Source organism: Monodelphis domestica, chromosome 3 (assembly GCF_027887165.1).
Source record: "Monodelphis domestica isolate mMonDom1 chromosome 3, mMonDom1.pri, whole genome shotgun sequence".
NCBI lineage: Eukaryota > Metazoa > Chordata > Mammalia > Didelphimorphia > Didelphidae > Monodelphis > Monodelphis domestica.
In genome coordinates, this window is record NC_077229.1 from 513,268,111 (window position 1) to 513,292,663 (window position 24,553).

General features: G+C 38.8%; 1 protein-coding gene across 1 annotated transcript in view; it reads right to left on the minus strand.

The window, feature by feature from the left end:
- The window catches only part of IL31RA (interleukin 31 receptor A), a 105,495-nt gene extending 91,088 nt beyond the window's left edge, over window positions 1–14,407 (minus strand). The window contains exons 1-2 of the mRNA XM_056821114.1: window positions 13,909–14,407; window positions 10,879–11,432 (exon numbers count right to left, since the gene is read on the minus strand). The gene's annotated coding sequence lies outside the window, so the exon portion shown is untranslated. The remainder of the gene's footprint in view (window positions 1–10,878; window positions 11,433–13,908) is intronic.
- Between the last annotated feature and the right edge of the window lie 10,146 nt (window positions 14,408–24,553).

The window sequence follows — 24,553 nt, forward strand, 5'->3', positions numbered from 1 at the left end:
AGAATTGATTAATTTCCTTGGTAGGATGCTTCACATAGTATCTCCCTACAAAGGCACTCAGGTTTATACTCTGGTACATTCTTTCAAATAAGAAAAGTGAATTTTATTATGATATCATTGATAACTAACATCAATTTGCAATATTTTCTTCTCTGTCAAAAGGCCATCCCTTACACAAGAGATATCCTTCTCTGAACAGTCCTAGGAAAACCATTGCTCTCCTGCTCTTAAGGCATTTGTTCTTAACCAGATATAGCTGGGCCCCCCATCTGGGGGTCTGAAAGTATCCCCTTTAGTCTATAAAGAAGACCTACCTTGAGCCAGATTCTTTCCAGGGTGATGGATTTGCACTCTTGGCCCCCCTCTTTGAAGTTTGGGGCAACTTGGCTCATGAAGGTAAAATCCAACTAGAACAGAGACCCTTTCCTGCCCAGATCACTGGGGGCTGCTGAAATCTCATGGCCAGCCTGTTTTCTCAGCTGACCTCCCCACTTCACCATATGGTCAACAGAAGGGGCTAAGTACTTTTAGCCCACTTCCTCTTATTAAGTGCCTACCAATTAGAGATGTCCTTCTCTATCTGGGGGAAAGCCCAATAATGAGCTGTAAGGAAGACAACATGTGCATTTAAGATGACCCAAAACCCTGCATTGTGGTCTTTGGGCAGCAAAAGGGAGACCTCTGACCGTCAGTTTATTTATTATTTGCCAGCTAATTAGTAAATTGAAATTTTCTCTCAAAATTTCCATCTACTGGAAAAGAAAGATTTCAGAATTGCTCCAAGTTTCTGATAAGGATGATACGGATTCTTGGCCAAGGAAAGGTCTTCCTCTCAGTAAAGTGAATGGATTAAAGGAAAGCAGTAAAACAGAAAGAAATTTGGGGTAGCTAGGTGGCTCAGTGGATTGAAAGTCAGACTTATAGATGGGAGGTACTGGGTTCAAATATGACTTCACACATTTTCTAGCTGTATGACCCTGGGAAAGTCATTTAATCCCCATTGCCTAGTCCTTACTGCTCTTCTGCCTTGGAACCAAAACTCAATATTGATTATAAGATGTAAGGTAAGGGTTTTTAGAAAAACAGAAATCATATCGGTAGTTTGTATATCAGACAATCACCAGTATCTGTGTGTTGAAATATCATTGCTCAATATTTAGCTATGTACTATAATAATTAAAATGGGTTTGACAAACATAAGAAATTTTTAAAGCGGTGGTCGCCATTTATAATAATTAAATATTAAGTCATGAGACTGCTAGTAGCTTTCATAGATTTATTACAGCAAAATAGTAATAGTAAGAGAGGGAAATGTAGGTAGGAGGTAGAAAATATTGCCTAGCTACAAATACCCTAAGTCCAGGTCCGAGTGTCTCCAGTTTCAACAACCAAAGACTGATGCTGAAGAGGCTGATCCGCAAAGGGCAGTCTCTCACACCAAGGAGACAAGGGTCTCACCCAAGTAAAAGTCCCTTTTCAGCCTGAGCCTCCAACACAGAAAGCTGAATCTTCACCAGAATCCAAAGTCCAAGTCAGGAAGCCAAAATTGAAAGTCACAAAAGAACCTCATCAGAGCTCACACCCATGAGGCAGTTTTCTCTACCCATCTGCTCTCCTCATCACATCTCAGGAATCAATCACAGTCTCCCAATTTGCCTAGCACTGCGCAGGGTGGGACAGTGCTGATGGTCTTTTTAGGTTATGAAATTCCTTTTCCAGTAAAAGGTGTTTTTTATTAATTAAGTGTTAATGACTAAGTGTGAAAGGTGGGGGAGTTCAAGTTCTTGACTAATTAAGTTAAAATAAATAAGGAGAGTTTACATTCTCTTTCACAATCCCCCCTATGATTCTATTGGAAGAAGAGCAAGTTGAAATCTCTCAGATTTACATGCCTAGTCTCCCCAGTGAATCATTTCACATAACAAGCTTATACCTCTAAAGATCTTCTAGCTAATGGTGCAGACAATATTGCACTTTCTAAGGGGAAATTACAATAGTTGGAGATAAGAGGGAAAGAAAAGAGAAAGAAAACAAAAAACAATGGTTGATGAGCTCATTCACAAAAAGCCTTTGGCATAAGTGTTTACATTCAGAATAAATGCTCATTATATGAATTCAGTTCAGTTCATTATGTCCCAAAGTTCTCTCTGGATCTTTTGATGAAGTGTATGGTTTCTGCAGGCTTCTTTATGGCACCTTCTCCAAGATCTACTTTCTTGATATGGGGTATTGGCTAGTTTCTTTTCCTGAAATTTCTCCAAAAGATTTCAAACCTTCAATTTTAGGATAATTATACAATACTGTACACTACTGTTTCTTCCTGAAATAAAGAAAAACCTATCAAAGTTCTCCTTACAGGGCATATTCCAGCATGGATGCTCCAGAGAGCTACAAGTTTCTGAACAAAATCAAAAAATAAAACAACTTTTCAGTATGAGGAAGTCAAAGAGGAGGCTTTAGAGAGGAAAAAAAATTAAATACAAATTGTTTTATGAGTAGAAAAGGACTTATTTTATATTCTGAATTCTATTCTGAATTCTGAAGACTATTCTGAATTCTTAGAAAATTTTGTATCAAGGTACCATGGATAGAGTTGTGCAAATACGGGTTGCTAATGTGCATATTGGAGCATTGCTATAATCAAGTCAATTCTTTAACTGTTAAAATATGAGTGACTTTTGGTATATCTTTGTAGTTTAATAAAACCTCAACATGGAAGAGGAGGAAAACTAGTTTGTTTTAACTTTGGGTTAGTGGAATTGCCAGGCAAATGTCAACCAGCAGACAGGATTCACTTCAACTTCTCAAGCACAGTCAGCCCCTTGAGTCCTTAGAAAATTCAGAATGGAGAGTGTAGTTCTTACTGATTGATTCATGATCTTGTAGGATTCAGAGTCATAAAGCAAACAATGATTCTCAGTTTGAAAAATGGAGGAATTTGGACTGACTTGCAGTGAATCTAGGGCTGCATGAAAGTTGTTTTTGAAAGTAAACTCCTGATATCCCCCCAAAAAAGTAATTTGTAAACTTTAAAGTGCTATATAAATGTTAGCAATTAGTAGTAGTATTATTAGCTAGTATCTAACCATACTCTGACAGTGTACTGTCCCTTCCCACCAAAACAACCAGCACTTGGATTCTTGGGGGATGGTATTGGTTATTTTGAGGAATTATCCTAATGGTTTCTATATGACATCACCTGTGAGTCATGATACCCTCTTTCCTGGACAGACTTAGCAAAGATTTCCAGAAATGTCGATTGTCAACATGAAGGATTTCCCATGGAAATCCAATGCCTAATGCATTTCATCTGCTCTGGCAGAACATATTGAAGGCAATAATGGGGCAGCCCTGACAGGAAAGGAGAAATTCCCATCCTGCATGAGCCATGCTGTCATCATTTCTGCAGCGATGTCTTAGCTAACTGAGGATCCACTGTCCACTTTGAGTCATCACGTCACTCTAGTTTCCCAATACCATGGATTGGGACAGAAGGCCCACCAAGATGAACTCTCAAGCCTCTCCCAGGAAGTCATGGGTGCTATCAAAAGGGCAACTTCAGGATGGTCCTTAATTTCTTCTTTCATAAAACAACAGCATTGCCCCAGAAGGCTCCTCAGTTCTCTTCTAGCTCAAAATCAGTGATCCTATCAGTTGACGACTGTTTCCAATGAGGGAAGAATCAACTGCAAAAAGGACAGGATGTTGTATTTTAAAGGCCCTCACAACAAATCCCTGTGGCCTCAAGTGAGGGATGAAAACAAATGCTAAGGTTAATGTCCACAAAATGTGAAGAGAACCAGAAGAGGGCTCATTGGATGGATATGGAAGACAGTCAAGAACCCAGAATTCTGCACCAGTGTTTAGGATTATTTCTATTGAGATTAATTTCAGAGCAACAAGCATTGATTAGGAGTGACTGGGTGTCCAACATCAGGAGTAAACAATGGAGGTAAGAAAGCTGAATAATAGATTTAGAACTTTAAGGAACCTTAAGGGTCATCATCTATCTCTTCTCCCACTCCCTTCAAATCTCATCCCCCTGACATCAACTATTTTTTCCTTTACTCCAAAAGGTCAACTTCTTTCTATGAACACTTGGTTCCATTCCCTCCCACTTTTTCCAGCAGATTGACCCTCAGGACTATTCCTTCTTCCCATCTCCTGGCTTCTTCCCCATTTTTGATAAAATGCCTAAGTCTCCCTCTTCCTAAAAAATAAAAATAAATTATGTTTTAAAACTCATTAGGACACATGTAAAACTCAGTGGAATTACTCATTCGCTATGGGAAGGGAATGGGAGGAGGAGAGGGAAAGAACATGATTCATGTAACCATGGGGAAATATTCCAAATTAATTAATTAAATAAATTTTAAATTAAAAAAAGAAATTATAGAAGGTTCTTATCTCCAAGTTTTTCTCTTGAAAAGCAAATAAATAAATTGCCTACTTAAAAAAACTCATTAGGATCTACTATCCCTGTCGTTATTGTCTTATATCTCTCTTCCCTTAGCCAAACTCCTTTGGAAGAGTCTACATACGGTGCCTCAACTTCTTATCTTCTTCTTTTCATCTAAATCCTCTGCAATGTGGAGTCCAATAGTGATCCCTTATTTGCCAAATCTAAAGACCTTTTCTCTATTCTCAATCTTTTTGACTTCTTAATATTCTTATTCTATATTATATATATTATTTCTATATTCTATATTCTATATATTATTCTATATAATATTCTATTCTTAATAGCTTTTGGCATTGTTGATCACCATCTCCTCATGGATATTTTCTCCTCTCTTGAGTTTCCATGACACCAAGCTCTCTTGGCTCTCTGACAAGTGGTCTGATTGCTCCTGGTCAGTCTCCTTTGCTAAATTTTCATCCATTCCACATCCCTTAATTGTAGGTGTACCCAAAGCTCAGCTCCAGATTCTGCTCTTTTCTCTCTAGGCTCTCACGTGGTGACCCCATTAGCTCACATGGGTTCCATCACCTCTGCAGAACACTTCCTAATCTACTTACTCCATCTGAATCTCTCCCCTGAGTGCCACTCCAACATTACCAACTTTTATTATTGATTGTCCTACAAGCATCTCAAACTCAACATATTCACAAGAACTCATTAGCTTTTCTCCAACACCCACGCCTCCTTGGAATTTTCCTATGACTTTCGAGGGCACTAGTCAGTCAGTTACCTAACAAACACTGTGCCAAGCACTGGTGATTCATAGAAAGGAAAAAAACCTTCCTCCTAGTCCCCAGTTTTACAAGCTTGTTGGCACCCTCATCTCCTTCCTCTCATTCATCATTCATCACTCTTCCTGCTTCCACAATCGCTCTCACATCCTTGCCCTTTATTCCATTCATACAGCAGCTTCTCTAAGTCCAGCCCTCATTTTTTTTTCCCATGGGACCATTGATGTAACTTTCTCCTCGGTCTCCCTGCCTCGTGTTTCTTCTCAGTCCAATCCATTTTACACCCCAATGCAGTCAAACTCAAATAGTTTGATACTAAACCATACATAAGGATCCCTACAGGGTGCGTATTGACTTAGAAAACCACATATTAACACTTTCTATCGCACATTTATTTATTTTGTTAACTGTTTCCCCATTACAGTTCAATCTGCCTAGGTGGCACAGTGGAGATAACTCAGGAACACCTGAGTTCAAATATGCCCTTTGACACTTACTAGCTGCGTAACCCTGGGCAAGTCACTTAACCCTGTTTGCCTCAGTTTCCTTATCTGTACAATGATTTGGAGAATAAAATGGCAAACCATTCAGGTATCTTTGCCAGGAAAACCCCAAATGGGATCACAAAGAGTTAGATACAAGTAAACAATGTTTGAACATCAAAGATTATAGACCCCATACAAACACCAAAGTAATTTTTCTGAAGTTTGAATCCAGCCATGCCCAGATCCTTCTTATTATCTGCAAGATCAAATTAAAGCCTATTTTGGACTCTGAAGTTGTTTTCAAGCTTGCCCCTTGCTACAATCCAGCCTCACACAACATTCTGTCTCCCACCTGCACATCTTTGCATGGTGCCCAGTGCCTGGAATGTCTCCGTCATCACTGCTCCATTTGAAATCTATGGTTTTCTTTCCAGTTTGGCTTGAGTAGCGCCTTCCACAGGAGGACTTTCCTGGTGCCCTCAGCTGCTCTGGTCTTGCCTCTAAGGTTGCATGTTATGTGCATATTTTATGTCTGCATGTATATATGTATGTTTCTGTATGTATATATATGTGTGTGTATTGAATGTTTATAGTATGTATATGTGTGTATGTACATATACCAATAGTCTTCCTTTTCTTTTTCCCCGTTCATGTCCAGTTTGCCTGGTTTGGCCATGGCTGCTTTCATGTTGTTTTCCCCCAGTAGACTTTGAGTTCTTTGACGATAGAGTCTGCTTTTATTTAGCCCTTCTTTGTTCCTCAGGGTCTGCACTTAGTGAACGCTTCCCTGTTCCCTCTTTCTTTCTGTTCTTCCCTTTTCTCTACCTCTTTCCTCCTCTCTGTTCTTTCCTATCTCTCCTCAGCCAACAATGGCATCCACACGCATTGTTCCACTTCCAAGGTCCTTCATTCAAGGAACTCCACAGTAAAGCTCACCTTTCTGCCCTTCCTACTAAGTGGTTTTAATTACAGAAGAGAGATGGAATGACTTGGCAACCCCAGGACGTTAAAAGTGTCTTGAATTCAAAGGAGTGCCAATGAAGATGAATTTTTCATTTCTCCCTAGGTACCAATTCTGGAGTGAGCTTCTTGGCAATGGCAACAAAGCATCAAAACAGGAAAATCAGGTTTCTGGCTGTGAAATCATTTTCTGCAAATGAAGAAGAGTACTGCGCTCAGGGCTCTGTCATCTCTTAGTGCAATCATTTGAATTCTGGATTCCGAGGTACAAAATAGGGATAACTAGAGAATGTGGGCCACATAGAACTTCTCAACAATTCAGGAATAGGGTGGTGTAGTAGTTCTGTTTCCCTTTCGTCATGGGCCAGCTCCGAAAGCTCAACCTGAACCACAGAAAGTAAACATGGAGGAGCTGTCTTGGTCAGACTTGATGGAAAGGATTCTGGTCCTAAAGCTAGCTAAGACTTACTACTCGTAAGACCCTTGATGAGTCGCTTCACTTCCCCAAATCCAGAAAAATATAATCTGAAAAATCATTGTCAGTCAATTAGCAAATTAATTAAATTAGCAAAAAAAAAAAATAGTAAAGTATTTACTATGTGCTAAAAATGCTGAAGATGCAAAAACAAGCTGGGGGGGAGGGAATTCCCTGCCCTTAAGGACATTACATTCTAATATGGTTAATAATATGTACATAAATTGGTAAATATAAGCCCTATCCAACCTAAGTGGAAAACAACTTTTGGGGCAGTTAGCAAGTTATCACAATAGGCCAGGGATGGGGGGCTGGAAGAGAGGTGATTTATAGATGTAAAAGTAGTCAAGAAGCATGAATTTTGACTTGTTAGCTATGTGGGGGGAACGAGAATAAGATCTTGAGGATTGTCATGCCCTGAAGAGTCATGAGAAGGGGTGAGCGGGTTAGAGATAAAGATAACGAGTTCTGTACTAGAAAGAGTTTGAAACGTAGACATCCAGTTTGGAACATCCAATAGTCAAAATGGCGACTCACAATTGGAGCTCGGGAGAAAGACGAGGGCTGGATATGAAGATCCAGGAATTATTTGCACAGAGATGGAGATATGAACATCTGTTCAACCCACATCACAGGGTAGTTAGTGATCAGTAAAGAACATGCATTGTGTAAATATGATCCGTTGTTGCAGTGGTTGTTGATATTATGGTATCAAACTGATAATAAATATTGTATAAGGAAAGTCTCCTCCCTTACCAGCAGATGCTCAAAACATTGTCCTTTTTCCCATTTAGTTTCTGCATGATAGTAATATTAAAAAAATGATAATATCATTTATATAGTTCAGTAATTGAGGCCATGCCTAAAAGGGCTTTTCCCCATCATCAGTAGCCCTACAAGACCTGAAGTTTAGTCTGTGGACACCTCTTCTGCACCGTTTCTGGCATCCCTACTGGGCAAAACCACCAGCCTTGATCTCCAGCCAACATCAGCTGTCCACTCTCTATTTCCTTTATTCTTTTTTCTTCCAACGCTTGCCTTCCATTTTAGAATCAATGCCAAACATCTGTGACAAGGCAGAACAGTGGTAAGGGATAGGCAATTGGGGCTAAGTGACTTTCCCAGGGTCACACAGTGAAGAAACATCAGAGTCAGGTTTGAACCCAGGACCTCCAATCTCCAGGTCTACTTGTCCCTGTTTCTATATTCTTTCTGCATCTCCTCTTCAGAGAAGAGGCTTTTTTTTTAATTGTGTGAGTGTGTGTGTGTGTGAGTGTGTGTGTGTGTGGGAACAACAATTTAAATAAAGAGAATATCAAAAATGAAGTTGAACTCTGGATAATGAAAAAAATCAACAGCTAATGAAGGTCCTGGAAAAGAGATAATTAAACACACTTTCTCCCCTTACAGCAGATGATGAACATGCTGAATTATAGACTCGCCAGTTAAGGTTTCTGTATTTTTTCAATTGAAATTACTTATTTGGTTGTGTTACGTTAAAATATCCACTTAACTCATCCACCTTCCCCCATCAGAGAAGGCATCATCTGATGAAAAGATGTGTGTGTATATAAAACTATGTCTTACTTATTTCTGTTTATCAGTTGTTCTGGAGGTGGACAAACACACGTCGTTCATGATTCAATCAATATTTCTGTTGCTGTATATAAGATTTTCCTAGTTCTGTTTGTTTCACGCTTCCTAATTTCATGTAGGTCTTTCTGAGCTTTTCCAAAATTAACCTTCTTATCATTTCATATGCTATAATAGAATTCCATCTCAATCAGATGCCACAACTTGTTTAGCCATTTCCCAATCGATGGGCATCCCTTTAATTCCAAGTTCTCTGCCACCATAAAAAAGAGCGGCTATAAATGTTTTAGAACACAGAGGTTTCTTTTCTTTTTCTCTGATCACCTTAGGAAACAGACCTAAAAATGGTATTGCTGTTTTGTTTTTAAAAGAATCACAATTAGCTGTGTGACCCTGTCCAAGTCACTTAATCCCCATTGCCTAGCCCTTACCACTCTTCTGCCTTGGAACCAATACACAGTATTGATTCTAAGACAGAAAGTAAAGATTATGTTTTTACAAAGAATCACAAGATTTCTCCATTAAATTATAGTAGATCATGGATTTAGAGCTAGAATGAATATTAGCAATCACTGAGACCAACACTCCCATTTCACAGAAGAGGAAATTGAATTCTGGAGAATTAAAGGAAAATCATCCAGTAATTAGAAGCAGAAAAGGGATTTAAACTCAAGTCAAAGGGATTTGAACTCAAGTCCTTTGACTCCAAATTCAGGGCATTTCATTACACCAAACTATCTTTGATATGCTGATATCAGTAAACAAATATCAATTTTTAACTGGGGATAAAAAACTTTTTTCGTATACATATTTTTACTTAATAAAACAGATACTATGCTCAGCCCATTCTACAAATGGCAGACAATTTGATAATGTTATACTACAAAATGTATTTCAAATAAGTATCAACTATTAAACCAAAAATCTTCCCTTTTTTTCCGGAGCCACAGCAAACTACTAGTTTCTAATATTGATAATCTTGGGTTTGCCATTTAACTATCAAGACAAAACCTTTTGCTGTTCTAAAAAATAGCTTAAGTAATATATTTCAGCTAAAGGAAGAAACATGTTGAGTTTCAATTGTCAAGACATGTCCATCTTACTAGCAAGCACATGCTTGGATTATTGCATTTATTCTCCTTGGCCAGAGGGAGAAGAGTAATTAAGTTGAATTGATGGACGAGATATGTACATGATAGAGGCTGAACAAAAAATAAACCTCATTTAAGCACCATGATGTGGGATAATCCAGTGGGAAATTTTATAACAAAGGTTCATTCTCTAGATCAGGAATGTGGTCCCTGATACATTTCCCAGAAATCCAAAGGCTTATTTGCCATTGATTCATCAAAAAAAAATGTTTATTATAACAACATATGAGCTCTGTCATCCATGGAAATATGGTATAAATTCTGAAGCATCTTCATCTATTTCACAGATTTTTATTACCTCTTCTCTTGACTCTAGAAAAATATTTCATGCTCTTGATTCTAGAAAAATATTTCACACACTTGATTCTAGAAAAATATTTCACACTCTTGATTCTAGAAAAATATTTCACGCTCTTGATTCTAGAAAAATATTTTGCACTCTTGATTCTAGAAAAATATTTCACACTCTTGATTCTAGAAAAATATTTCATGCTCTTGATTCTAGAAAAATATTTCACATTCTTGATTCTAGAGAAACATTTCACACTCTTGATTCTAGAAAAATATTTCACGCTCTTGATTCTAGAAAAATATTTTGCGCTCTTGATTCTAGAAAAATATTTCACACTCTTGATTCTAGAAAAACATTTCACACTCTTGATTCTAGAAAAATATTTCACACTCTCCTATCCCATTAGCTCTACCCCTAAGAACAGTATTCTGAACATATATTTTGAGACTCAAATTAGTGTTCTTTGACTAAATTAGTTTGGGAACTTCTGGACTCTATGGCCCTAAAGTTCCATCCCATTTCCAACAACCCAAGATTCTTGGCTGGAAGTTCTGTGTCTTCATCAAATGGGCAAGTGAGTGTGTTTCCCCTTAGTTGGTGGCTCTGGTCATTATTAACCCCAAACAAAGAACTCTTGCCACACAGGAATTAAGTGGAAGGGTAGACTTGGGGATGAGGGTAGGGATGGTGAAAATGATTAGAGTAAATGGCAGAAAATATTGGACTTACCCCAGCTATCCCTAAGGTTTTGTTGGCAAGCACATCACCTAAATCCAAAGTCCTGACTAGCAAGGAGGACAGAGGCCACACGGGTTTCTCGGTCTCCCTTCCCAGTTCCCAGGGAGTCAATCCAGGAAGGTCAAGTTTTCTGAGGCAGAATCTGAAGCTTTTCCCATCCTGATGGTGACTTGGGACTGGTGACTGGCTGATGCATCTCTCTGACAAGTACCCAGAAAGCTGTGTTGGTGATGGGTCGTGTGTCAATGGCAAAGGATTTCACTGTTACTTCCCTGGCCTCTCCTTGAAATTTGTGCCCATCTGAGATGTCCCACCATGCAGGCAGACCATGCTGTGACCTTGTCCTTTGCTTGTCTAGGGCCACAGCTCCAAAACCTCGAGCCCCAGTGCAACCACAGCCAAGGAAAGAGGAAGCCCCAGCACTCCCTTTTTCAGAAGCTCTCCCCAGAGATGTGAAAGTGTTAGAACTTCATCAGAGGATTCCAGTCACCTCCACCTGTTCCAGGAAATGTCCAGCTAGCATCAGCACCTTACAAATAAGCAAACTAGGGCAGAAAAAAAAACAACAAAGATCAAGTTATTTGCCAAGTATCACATGGCAAGACAATCAATGATCCTGGCATCATTAATAACACTTCTGATTGGTAATAAAATGTAAGTTCCTTGGCAGCAAAGACTGTCTTCTCTTTTTGTCGGTGGTGGTTTCTGTCTCCCCAGCATTTTGCATAATTGTTTTCACATAATTGAATTATATATTTCATTTATTTTGAAGTTTCAAACTCAAATGGGTTCTTTTCAGAGTCAACATCAGTCTTGCCTCTGTGCCATATAATATAGCATTTATTAAGTTGCTGATGTATACAAGGCACCATGCTAGGTGCTGAGAATAGAAGAATAAACAACAAGAAGTTTATAAAGAACTAGAACTGTATAAAGAACAAGAAAGGTCCAGGAGGCTGCCTGAATTCTGATTGGGAGGAGACACATGGCCAAGATCAGGAGAAAGTCAGAAATCCCATTTGGTTGTAATATAGATAGAGTAAAAGCGAGTCATGTACAATAAAACTGAGAAGGTAAATTAGAGCTCATCTGTGAATGGTCCTTAATGCCTCACTAAGGAATGTCTAGTTTATGCTAGAGACAGCAGGAAATCAAAGACTATTTCTGAGCAAGAAATATTTCTGAGAAGAGTGACATCTTCAGGCTTTAGCACTAGGAAGATGACTAGCAAACGTGTGAAGGAGAAACTGGAGCAGAAGAGACTGAAATTGGGGGCATCGTGTAAAAGGTTACCAGAGGGGTAGCTAGGGAGCACAGTGGATTGAGAGCCAGGGCTGAAGGGGGGTGATCCTGGGTTCAAATCTGACCTCAGACACTTCCTAACAAGTCATTTAACCCCTATTGCCTGGACCCATCTCTCTTGGGCATTGGAACCAATACTTAGTATCATTTCTAAAATAGAAAGTAAGGGTTAAAAAAAAGGAGTTACCACAACCTCAACAATCCTTCCTTTGCAGAATGGATTTAAAGGAAACCAGGCTATGTTCTACTCCATATTCTAGCTAGATTTTTCTTCTTTGCTTACAGAGAAAGCTCACTCAGTGAATCCCAGAATCCCTGAATAGATAGAGACTAAAACATAGGATAGGTTTAATGTTCCTAAATTTTTAATATATTTAATTTTCCTAAAGAAATTTAGCTGTGCTATTTACTTCAGCCAGATAGCTTTCCCCTGGGATAAGTAAGAATGAATACAGGACTTTCTTTTGAAACATGCAATAATCAAAAGCTGAACAAGCAATACATGTGCTTTCTGGAAACACAAAACAAGAGAATAGAAATTTTCTTTCCTTGGAGAGTAAAAGAACATATCAAGGTATTCTGTTGATTAGGAGTCTATAAAGCCTCTGCAGTAAGCCTTTGCAACCCACTTCTGGGCTGAAATGCCTTGTTATTTATTATCCAAGTAACAAGTAATCCTCCAAAGATGCTGTTAGTAACTGATCTTCAATACACTTGGCAGTACCCAGAATGAAAAGCCTAATGAGTTTTACTTTGGGTGTGTTTGGAGGGGCTGTTTAAATGACAAGAATCACCCAAAAACAGTTTTACTTCCAATCACCATAACTGCTTCAAAAAAAAAAAAGTCTCAACATTAGTGCTTTTAACATATGTTGAGGAGAGAACTCAATTTTTAAACATTTTAAATATTTGAAGGAAAGGAAAAAAAATTCAAGCTCAATAGCCCCTCTTTTTTCTTTTCCTTTCCTTTCCTTTCCTTTTTCCTTTCCTTCCCCTTCCCCTTCCCCTTCCACTTCTCCTTTCCTCTCCTTTCCTCTCCTTTCCTCTCCTCTCCTCTCCTCTCCTCTCCTTTCCTTTTTCCTTTCCTTCCCCTTCCCCTTCCCCTTCCCTTCTCCTTTCCTCTCCTTTCCTCTCCTTTCCTCTCTTCTCCTCTCCTCTCCTCTCCTTTCCTTTTTCCTTTCCTTACCCTTCCCCTTCCCCTTCCCTTCTCCTTCCCCTCTCCTTCCCCTCTCCTTTCCTCTCCTTTCCTCTCCTTTCCTCTCCTTTCCTTTCCTTTCCTTTCCTTTCTTTTCTTTTCTTTTCTTCTCCTCCCCAGCAAACCAATGACCTGTATAAACCCCCAAATGCAGACTGCCGTCTGATTAAGAACGGAGTACTTTAGATGAATTCTCTCCGGAATAGTGTGGAGAAGTAACTGATGCATTAACTCCTCTAGGTGTCCCACTTATCCATGAGCCACGGGGATTCAAAATTTGCTCCACCACCACCTTAGAATAGCAGAAAGTGTAGAAGAGAGAATGCCGGCTACCTGGCTGACCTTGTGTACGGTTGTTTGGTTTTGTTTTTCCGTCTCTGGGCTTTCTGCCCAAAATACCTCAAAGAGCCATTCCTTGACAACCTACATTTCTAAATGCACACCACCTCCGCTCCACAGAACCGGAGACATCGTCCACCACTCCTTCAGACCCCAACCCTTGGATAATCCACATGACCACTTACCCGCCCTGGTACAACGGGTCCGGCATCCTTTCTCCGGCACTGATCTAGACCCTTCATATAGCCTAAGGATATCCACACGCCCCGCCCCCTTCGTGCGCTGTCTTCCCGCCAGTCCCAATCTCTCTATCTGATCCCCTATCCCTACCCTCATCCCTCCGCCACTTTCCCAGGCATATCTCGGTCCCGCCTAGCAAGTCAGGACGCCTCCGACTCCTCCCTGCTTTCCTTTCCAGGGAAAAGATCCTTCCACCCGCTGCACGAAGTCTGATTCCGAGGGACAGAACAGAACCGGAGAGCGACTGGATTGTTGCCTTGTAGAAAAGCCAGCGCCCAGCTAAACCAGGAGGGGATTGTGAGGTGTCGGGAACCGGCCGGCTCAGGGAGCGCCTGCGGGGTCGCCCGGGACCCCCGACCACTTCCCCCACTCCATCCCTTCCCATCCCATCGCACTGGGGTCGGATGCCACTGACCGGGGAGCTCAACCTGTCCGTCAACCCATGCGCTCACTCTCCCTGGCCGCGCCAGCAAGGGCTGCGGGGGGGGGGGGGGGGGGGGGGGGGGGGCCAGGATACCTCGTGCATCTCCACAGACCCCCAGGCTTCTCACTGCCGAGGCGGTGGGGAAGGAGAAGGGAACCCGGGGACTATAACTAGTCAAAACCCATCTTCCTTGGGTTTCCAGTCATATCTGACTCTTGGGGACCCCTGAACCATGGCACCCCAGCACCGTCCAGGGGGGTTTCTTGGCGGATCCTGGAGTGAGGTGCCATTTCTTTTTGCAGCGGATAAAAGCAAACGGGTCTGACTTGCCCAGGGTCACATGATTGGTAAGTGTCAGGCTGGTCTTCCCGACTGGCCCCGCGCCCTAGCCGGCTGATAGAGCAGGATCCTGAGCACCAGGTCACAAAGTCGAGGAGGGTGGGAGTGGAACTCGGATTCCAAACATCTTTCTTTCTACTTCTGAGTCCTGACTTTGGAGAACTCATAAAGGGCGTTCAGAAGTGTGGGGAAAGCTCCAGTCTTAAATCACCTAGTGTAGCCCTTGTAAGTCAATTACGAGAAGCTGATGAGTGGGAGCATCTACATTCTAATTCCTCCCCATCTCCCATGAATTCGTGTGCCCTTGAAAAAACTGCTTTCCCCCTCCGGACCTCAGTTTTTTCTTTTGTAAAATGAATCCTTTTAGGAAAAAAGGTTGAAAACAGTAAAATTATGAAAATAAAAGAAAAAACATTTTTGATGCAAAAAAGTTTTTGTTGACCTTCTGAATAGTTCTAATACATTTTTATTAGTATTATCTTTTTAATAGGTGCCTTTCAAAATCATAACTTTTTCTTTTTTGAGGGGTTTTTTTTTTGCTTTGGTATTCTCATTTGGAATCGTGAGAATTATTCATTTTCTCACACAGCTCATCAATAAAAAGCTCTGATCTATACCACCCAGCACACATGTGAGAGGGAAATAAAAGCTTGTGTAGACACCATTTTCCATATCTGGAAACCAAAAGTTAGCAGTTAATAAACTGAAATTTCATAGAGTGAAGAAATATGTCTAGAAACAATATTTTACAGAGTGGAGAATATAGAGATAAATTTGCATCATGGAATTGGGTGAAACACACTACAATTCTGACCTTGAAGGTCCAATAGAAGGGAATATACTCTCATAATGGTCACGATCCCACGGTTAAGAAGTACAAAGATTGTACCCCAAAAGTGTGATCTGAAACTACAAGACTGTCATGTTCATCTTTGGCATGGACTGTGGGAAACTCAAGATGGTATATAGCCTTATCTATTTCTATGTAAATTGTTACATGAGATTTTATTTAAGTTGGTCCTAAGTAAAATTATAACACAGGTCATTTTTACACTGAGATGTATTTTTCCCATTAAAATTTATATTTGTGATGTTTTGTGGTTTTTCTGTGTCAGACTCTTCATGACTCCTGTGAACCGCATTTATCTGGGGGGCTTTCTTGGCAAGGATACTAGAATGGTTTGCCATTTCCTTCTCCAGTGGATCCAGTGGACCCTTTTGTCAAGTAATCAGAGGTGAAGTGACTTTGCCAGGGTCACCCAGCTAGGAAGTGTCTGAGGCCAGATTTGACCTCCAGCCTTCCTTCCGTCCGGCCCAGGGCTCTACCTACTGAGCCACTTGGCTGCCTCCTAAGCATAATGGAGGTTAAAGGATTTGTCTTTAAAAGGATTTGCAGCTTTAAAGCTGCAATTAAACTCAGGTCTTCCTGACTCCGGACCAGTGCTGTAACCACTGAGCACAGCTGCCTCTGGGATAGCTGTCCCTGTACAAATACAATAGACCTTGATGGAAAATACAATCAAATGTTAAATTGTCATAGAAATGAATATATACAATTAAACTTTGGCACGGAGATAAAATGTCTAATTTGATCAAATATGATTTTTTCCTTTCCAGGTCCAAAAATGTACGTTCATTAAATTTAACCATTTATTGGCTTACTTGCTTGCCATTTCAGGGAACAATTTGGCCACTTCATGGTTTCAAAATTATGTTTCTCTTAAGTGCCAGTGTTTTAAAACATCCTTCTTGTATTTTCAATATTTTTGTGATAGAGTACTATTTTGACATTCTGATTCTTCATTCAGGTTTGTATTTGGTTTTGTATAAATTTGGGAGAAATACTGAGTATCTGAATCCTGGATGGTAGTAATAAACTAATCATGCAGTGGGTTTCTTTGAAGAATTTTTAAGTACTTACTATGTGCCAGGCAAATACAAGCAAAAAAAAAAGTCTCTACCCTCAAGGACCTAGAAAGGGGTCATTGCTGACCGAAAGGGGAATCAGAATCCATTTGCTTTTTTTCTCAGAGGTTAGCCTGAGTAGAGAGATCTGAGAATCACCTGCATAGAGCTGATAATTAAATCCATCCTAATGGATGAAATAACCAAGAGAGATTGCACAGAGGGAGATGAGGATCCAGGACATTCTTGGTAGACACCAGGGTGAGTGGGTATGACTCAGATGAAGATCCAGTGAAGGAGACTGAGAAGGAGCAATAAAACAGGGGTGAAAAAAAAAACAAGAAAGAGCAATGTCACCTCTTGAGTGGAAAGGGCAAGTCACTGAACCTAAGAAGAAGATGGCAAACCATTCCGGTTCCTTTGCCAAGAAAACCTTGAACAACTCTGGACGGAGGGCTTGTTGCTAACCCCATCCTGATGTCCACCCAATAATATGACTTTCCACACTTGGGATGTTTTCTGGTTTTGTACCTCAGTCTACCCCAAACTCTGAAATACCTCGATCTGATCATAGTTTCCTAGGCTTCCAAATCTTTGTCCCTCATCCCTCCCCTCCTAAACCACTCCTGACCCTCACCAAATCCTCCAATATCTTAGCCTCTTGGCTTCACTTCTTCTTTTCAAGTGATACCAATTCAAATGCTCACTGTCCTCAGGGCTTGATTCCCAACCTCTGAAAAAAGCAAATCGAATTCTTCCAGCTTGCTGTTGCTTCTCTGCAGACTCTAGTTCTAATTTTCAAGTTACTTGAATAACAACTTCTTCATCATCCATTCTGACTGTACATTTCACCAACCAGAACATTAATTGGCACTCATCATAATTTGTCTGTGGCTGCAAGATATAAATCACTTCAAAAAAAACTCTCTGTTGATAAGATGAAAAGCTTTCCTATCTGTTCTATGATCTTATCTTGTTTGGGCTGAAGTATGTTGATTGTGAGCTTCAGGAAACTACTTCAGAAAGGAGATGTGTATCAAAGTTTGCATGTGATGTGGGATATGGAAACAGCTACAGTTAGAAGAAAGATAATTCTTTAAGATGAAAAAAAAGAATCCTAGGGCTTCACATGCTAGAAAATGCATAGAAAGCTGTACATAGTAGAATTAGGATCTGTAGTTTCCTATGTAGTTTTTTCTACTCTTCTTTGCATAAGGAAATGTTTGCCTTTTTTTTGTCAAGCTGGCAGCAATGTCATCTGGATTCCAATTTAACAGTGGGGTATTTTGTGTGCAACGAACATGAAAGGAAACTGAATCAGGATTGGTAGAGATGACGCTGACATGAATGGCAGGACGGGTAAAGTTGATGGCAAAGTTTTATGAAAGGTATGTGTGGTTCTACTTTCTTTGGGAGAGATACACAAAGAAAACCTTGGGAAGCTGCAGACATGTAAAGGAAGCCAGTTCCTCAACATGTCCCCAGTTCCTAGCTTGCTTCCTGAGAGATGTCCAAGAGTAAATGTCCCACAAAGTGAATGAGGGCCTCTCTCTTGGTTGGGCTGAATCTTATCCCATCTAAAAAGCTCATTCCTTCACATATCATGTACCGGCATATTCTAATCTATGTAACTTGTTTGCTGTTTACCTGGATAAATGGGTTTACCTACTATTGTTTTATTTGTGATGATATTTTGTGTAACCAGTGTTTGGTGAAAAAGTGCCAAGTCACTAGATGTAAGCTAAGAATTAGTGGTTAATGGAAATGGTTTTGTTCTGAACCAAACCAACATTACTAAAGGAAGGAACAAGGGTCAGGTCAGATAAATATATTATTCTGAAACCTCTTTTGCAAATAGTTGAAAAAAGGGGCAACTTCCCAATTTGCCTTCCTCCAACTTCTCTCAAAGCAAAAACTTAAGACTCTCTTAAAGAGGATGAACCATAACCAGATATCACACTATTAAACCACAAAATGTTAATCGTCAAAACAATCTGGTACTGGCTAAGAAATAGAGATGGATCAATGGAATAAATTAGGCGATTCACCCACAGCAGTTAATGTCCATAACTTAGTGTTTGATAAGCCAAAAGATCCAAGCTGTTAGGGAAAGAACTCACTATTTGACCAAAACTGCTGGGAAAACTGAAAAATAAGATGGCAGAAATGAAGCTTAGATCAACATCTTACACTATATACCAGGATAAAGTCAAAATGGATACTTGATCTAGAAATAAAGGGCGATACCATAAACAAATCAGGGGAACATGGAAGAGTTTATCTATCAGACTTATGGATCAGGGAATAATTTATGATTGACCAAGACATAAAGAACATTACAAAAAATGAAATGGATAATTTTGGTCACATTATATTTAAAAGATTTTGTACATGTAAAATGAATTCAATCAAGATTAGAAGGGAAATAAATTGGAAAAAAATTTATAGCAAAAATCTCTGACAAGGGCTGCATTTCTCAAATATAAAGAGTCAAATTTACAAAAATCTAAAGCCATTTCCCAACTGGAAAATGGTCAAAGGCTATGAACAGGCAGGTTTCAGGAGAAGAAATTAAAACTATCCAAAAAATGCTCCAAATTACTATTGATTGGAGAAATGCAAATTAAAACAACTCTGAAATACTTCCTCCCACCTATCAGATTGGCTAACATGACTAAAAAGGAAAATGATAAAATGTGGGCAAACTGGGAAACTAATACATTGTTGGTGGAACTGTGAAGTGATACAACTATTCTGAAGGGCAATATTGGAACCAGGCTCAAAAGATCATAAAACAATACATGCCTGTTGATCCAGAAATATCACTACTAGCTCTGTATCCCAAAGATGTAAGGGAAAAGGACATACCTTTACCAAAATATTTTTAGCAGTTCTTTTTGTAAAGGCAAAGAATTAGAAACTGAGGGGGTTGTCCATCATTTGCAGAATGGTTGTGTTATATGGTGGTAATGAAATACTATTGCACCACAAGGAAAAATGAACAGAATGAATTCAGAAAAACGGGGCTTTATATGAACTGATGCAAAGTGAAGTGAGTAGAACCAGAGAATAATGCATACGGTAACAGAAATATTAAATGATGATCAATTGTGAAGGACTAAACCATTATCAGCAAAGCAAATCTCCAAGATAATCACAAGGGACTCATGATGAAAGTGCTATCCACATCTAAAGAAGCAACTGTTAGAGCCTGAGTGCAGGTCATTTTCCACTTTATTTCCCTCTTGAGATTTCTATTGTATGCGAGATACATTTCTTCTATGATGACATGAGCAATGCGGAAACCTGTGTTGCATAAAAGTACTGGTACAATCTGTATCAGATTATTTACTTGGCATAAGGAAGAGAAAATCTGCATCCTATAGTGTCAGAAAATCAGAAAATAATTGTCATAAACTGCTTCTACATGTAAAGGAAAAAGAAATAATTTTTTAAAAAGTATCTATCTATGACACCTCTCTGCTAACCATATTTAGAAAACTCATCTGAATATTAATATCTTACATAGGAATGTACATCTAACAATAAAAGGTAAATTTTTAAAAGAAAATATATACTATAAGATTATTGCATTTCTCTCTCAACTACAAAAAACAATATAGGAATTCAATGCTGACTGTAAGGAAAATGACATTATCTCTTAGTCCAAAAGTAGTCTCTCAGGGAATCAAAATCTTGGGAGGAATCTCTTGGAAAAAAAAGAAAGCGACATGAGTTTTAAATACAAAACTAACAATGGGCTTTAAGTCACGAACACTTCTTCCAAGAATATTTTCCTAAGGGAGTTGAGTTAAAAAAATAAACCATAAACTAATAATTTAGTAGAGAACCAGGGTTTGATTATATAGTGATTGAAAAAGGTGAAGGTATATAAAAAAGAAAGTATTTACTTCTACCTATTTTCAAGCTATCTGCAGGAGAAAAAGATGCCAAAGGTGTAGGGGGACAGACATTCAAGAGAACATTAAAAACTGCAACCCCATGTAGCTGCTTCCTCATCAATATCAAATTATTAAAATGAGTTACATAAACTTGAAGGCATCCTTGAAGAGGGCTTTTGAAAGGCATAGGCAGGCTTTTACAAATGATGTTTACAGTAAGTTTCTTGAACACAATTGCACAATTGACTGAAAGGTATAGAAAATACAAGATCCCTTTAGCTCAATTCAGATATTTGCCATATGTCAAGGTCCTGTGTCCTAAGGATCTGAGGGTGAAAAGAAAAACAGCACTCCAAGGCAAGGACTTTTCAGGAAAGAAGAGTGCTAGGACAATCTGGGAAGGTTATTACAAAAAGAGGTGGCACACACAGTCAGCTAAGGTTTCTGAGATTTGAGGAAGAACTGTACTCAAGGCACTGGGTGACTAGAAGGATGTAGGAGATAGAATTCCTCAAGTAAGAACTAGCACTCTTTCTCAGAGATAAACTGGGTATAAAATATGTGAAAGGAAGTAGTATGAAATATAATGGTAAGGCAGACTATTTTGGTAGATATTTTGGTTTGGAAAGTTAGAGGTGAAAGGGGAGATAAAGGAAAGAAAATGGTGATTTTTAAACAAGACAACGACTGGGTGGGTTGGGATTATAGTTAGCTTCAAGTATTAGAAAAACTATTAAATAGATTAAACGTATTCTAGGATAGAAGTTGTTTTGTTCAATTGTGTCTGACTCTTCAACACCCCATGAATCATACTGTCCATGGGGCTATCTTGGCAAAGATACTGGAATGATTTGCCATTTCTTTCTCCAATGGATTGAGGCAAAAAAAGGTTAAGTGCCCTGCCCAGTCACAAAAGTATCTGAGGCCAGATTTGAATTCAGGTCTGACACTTATATGCTTGCTAAACTTACCGAAGGAAATGGAACAAGATTCACATAGGATAGAAAGGAATGGAGTAGTTATGATCTATGTCATTTTAGGAACTCTATTAAGGAGAAAACAACCATTAGAATATTTCAGTATATGTATGTGCTAAAATATCCAAATATATCTATTATCTATTCATTTTCCACAACAATACAACACACAAAATACACATTATAACCCATTTGCTTGCCTCTCTTACGTCAATTTTGCCAATCTTCCATAAATTCAAAACACGGAGTCCACCCAACTTGTTTGGGCCTTCCTTGATTTTCTTGACATTGTGAAGAGACCGGTGAGGCATTTGACCCATCCAACCATTATCCTTCACTCTTTGCTCAAGACATTTCTTTGATGATATCCTTTATACTGCTTCTGCCTAATTCCTTATTTGTAATGATTGCTGTAGACTTCTCACAAGCACCATGCTCTTCTCCATTGCCCTTTTAGAAAGTCCTAATATCAGTTTTTTGAATAATGTACCATGACTTTCCATCATATAATAACACCGGAATAATATTGGTTTCAATGAGCTGTGTATGTGTTTTATATGTAGAATGAAATCATCAACACCAAAACACTGTACAGCAATATTGTAAGATGAGCAACTGTGAATGACTTCACTATTCTCAACAATACAATGATCCAAGACAATCCCAAAGGACACAATGATAGCAATATTATGACAATCAACTCTGAGAAATAACATCAATATAATAATCAGACAATTCCAGAGGACCTATGATGAAAATTCCTACATACTTCCAGAAACAGAACTGAAGAACTAAGAGCAGACTGAAGCATAATTGTTTTTCCTGCATGACTTCACATGAATACTTGATATCTTACTGCTTGCGTACTCAATACATGGGGGCACCTAGATTGAAAGAACTTAGAAATCAAAATTTTTTTAATTAATGTTTAAGATAATGTTTTTTATTTTATTGTCATGCAAAATACACTTCCATATTAGTCATTGTAAAAGTGCACTCCTAAATAACCAAAACTCCAAAATAAAATCATAAATACACTGACGTGAAAGACTACTCTGACAGTTCTTTCTCTGGTGGTGGATAGTATTTCCCATCAAAAGTCTTTCAGGATTGCCCCAGATCATTTCATTGCTGAGAGTAGCCAAGTTTTCATAGATAGTCATTGTACAATACTGCTATTATTGTATACGATGTTCTTTCAGTTCTGCTTATTTTACTCTGCATCAATTCCCGCAGATCTTTTCCATTTTTTCTGCAGTCATCTTGCTTATCAGTTCTTGTAGTACATGTACCACAATTTGTTCAGCCACTTCCCAATTTATGAACATGCTCATAATTTCCAAATTTTTGTACAGGTAAGTCTTTCCCCCTTTTTTATTATCTCTTTTAGATACATACAGACCCAGCAGTAGTATTACTGGATCAAAGAGTATGTATTCTTTTATAGCCCTTTGCGCAGAGTTCCAAATTACCCTCCAGAATGGTTGGATCTGTTCACAACTCCACCAACAATGCATTACTATCCTGATTTTGCCACACCCTCTCCAGCATTTAGTACTTTCTTTTACTGCCATATTGGGCAAATCTGATATGTCTAAGGTGGTACCTCAGCATTGTTTTAAATCACATTTCTCTAATCAAGAGTGACAGAATATTTTTCCTATTATTATTGATGGCTTTGATTTATCTGAAATTTTAATTATAAAAATTTGATTGGAAAAGGTTTAATAAAATACAAAATAACAAATATAAATAGTTAAATAAATTTTGGGTGAGAACATCAACAGTTGCAGGGAAGGAAGAACAAGAAAGGCTTCTTGTAGAAGGTGATGCTTGGCCTGAATCTAGAAGGATTCTATAAGGAAGAGATAATAAATTCTAAGCAGAGATAGAAGATGGAATTCCATGTGAAGAAATGTATCATAAGGGGGAAGGGAAAGGAATAAACATTTAGACAGTCCTACTACATGCAATACTGTGCTAAGTGCTTTGCAAATATTCCCATTTGATCTTCCCAACAAATACCCTATATGGTAGATGCAAGCTTTTAAATAGTTGAGGAAACAGAGGCAAACAGTGGAGTTATGGAGTGGCAGATTTTCATATTGTTCATAATATAATAGATTTTTTAACAATAACATCAATCCCTGAGCAAGAAATCAAAGGGCAGATTACAAATCCCTGATCCTGTTGATGAAGGCAGAGATTAGAGGAAGATCTCAGACTGGTTATAGAGAGGAGAGTCACATTTGAAGTACTCACTCCTCCCCCAATCCTCAATCAGGTTAGCTTTGCCCAAGGATTCATTCCAAGTACAATTTTGGTTCATTTACCCGAGTTGTCAAAAACTGTTCTAGAAGTTAATTTTCAAAGGTCAACGGAAGTAATTTTACTGTCCTGTTCATTCTCCAGTATTTAGTAACAGATGCCCTCTAAATAGTCACTTACTATTATCATGCAAGAAAAATGAGAAAACAATTCATGCATTAAATTATGTGTCCTAAATAAATGAATTGTGTGTCCAATGGTTTTATTCAGATAGAGACCCCATGTTGACTGAGGAAGTTGTGCTCAAACAGAATAGCCTCTAATAAATCATCAAGGGTCTAAGAAAAATCTTCCTGTCTCCAAACTGACAAGCTTTCATGCATGTAGAAAGCAGGCAGCACACATAATGGCTCAATTTCTGAGCTTTTCATACCTTAAGGAGACCAACCTTTTGGAGTTCTCTGATTCTAATCTTCTCACATCACCAGAGTATAAGACAATTGGCTAAAAGAGGAATAATCTCCACCCCAGGTACACACAACCCCTATCCCTGATTTAGAGTGAGAATGCTTGTGTCTTACCATGTTGAGTTAAGGGTTACACAATTTTTGTCTCTCTTCCCCCAGATTAACAGGGGTCCAATTATCTGATTAAGATTCCTGTCCTTTTCTTTTTCATTTTTGGTCTAAATAATTCATCATGTATACTTCAAATTTTTGGTCATGACTTTCTGTCTGCTTAGCTAGATTCATCATCAGAGAGCAGATAGGACTAT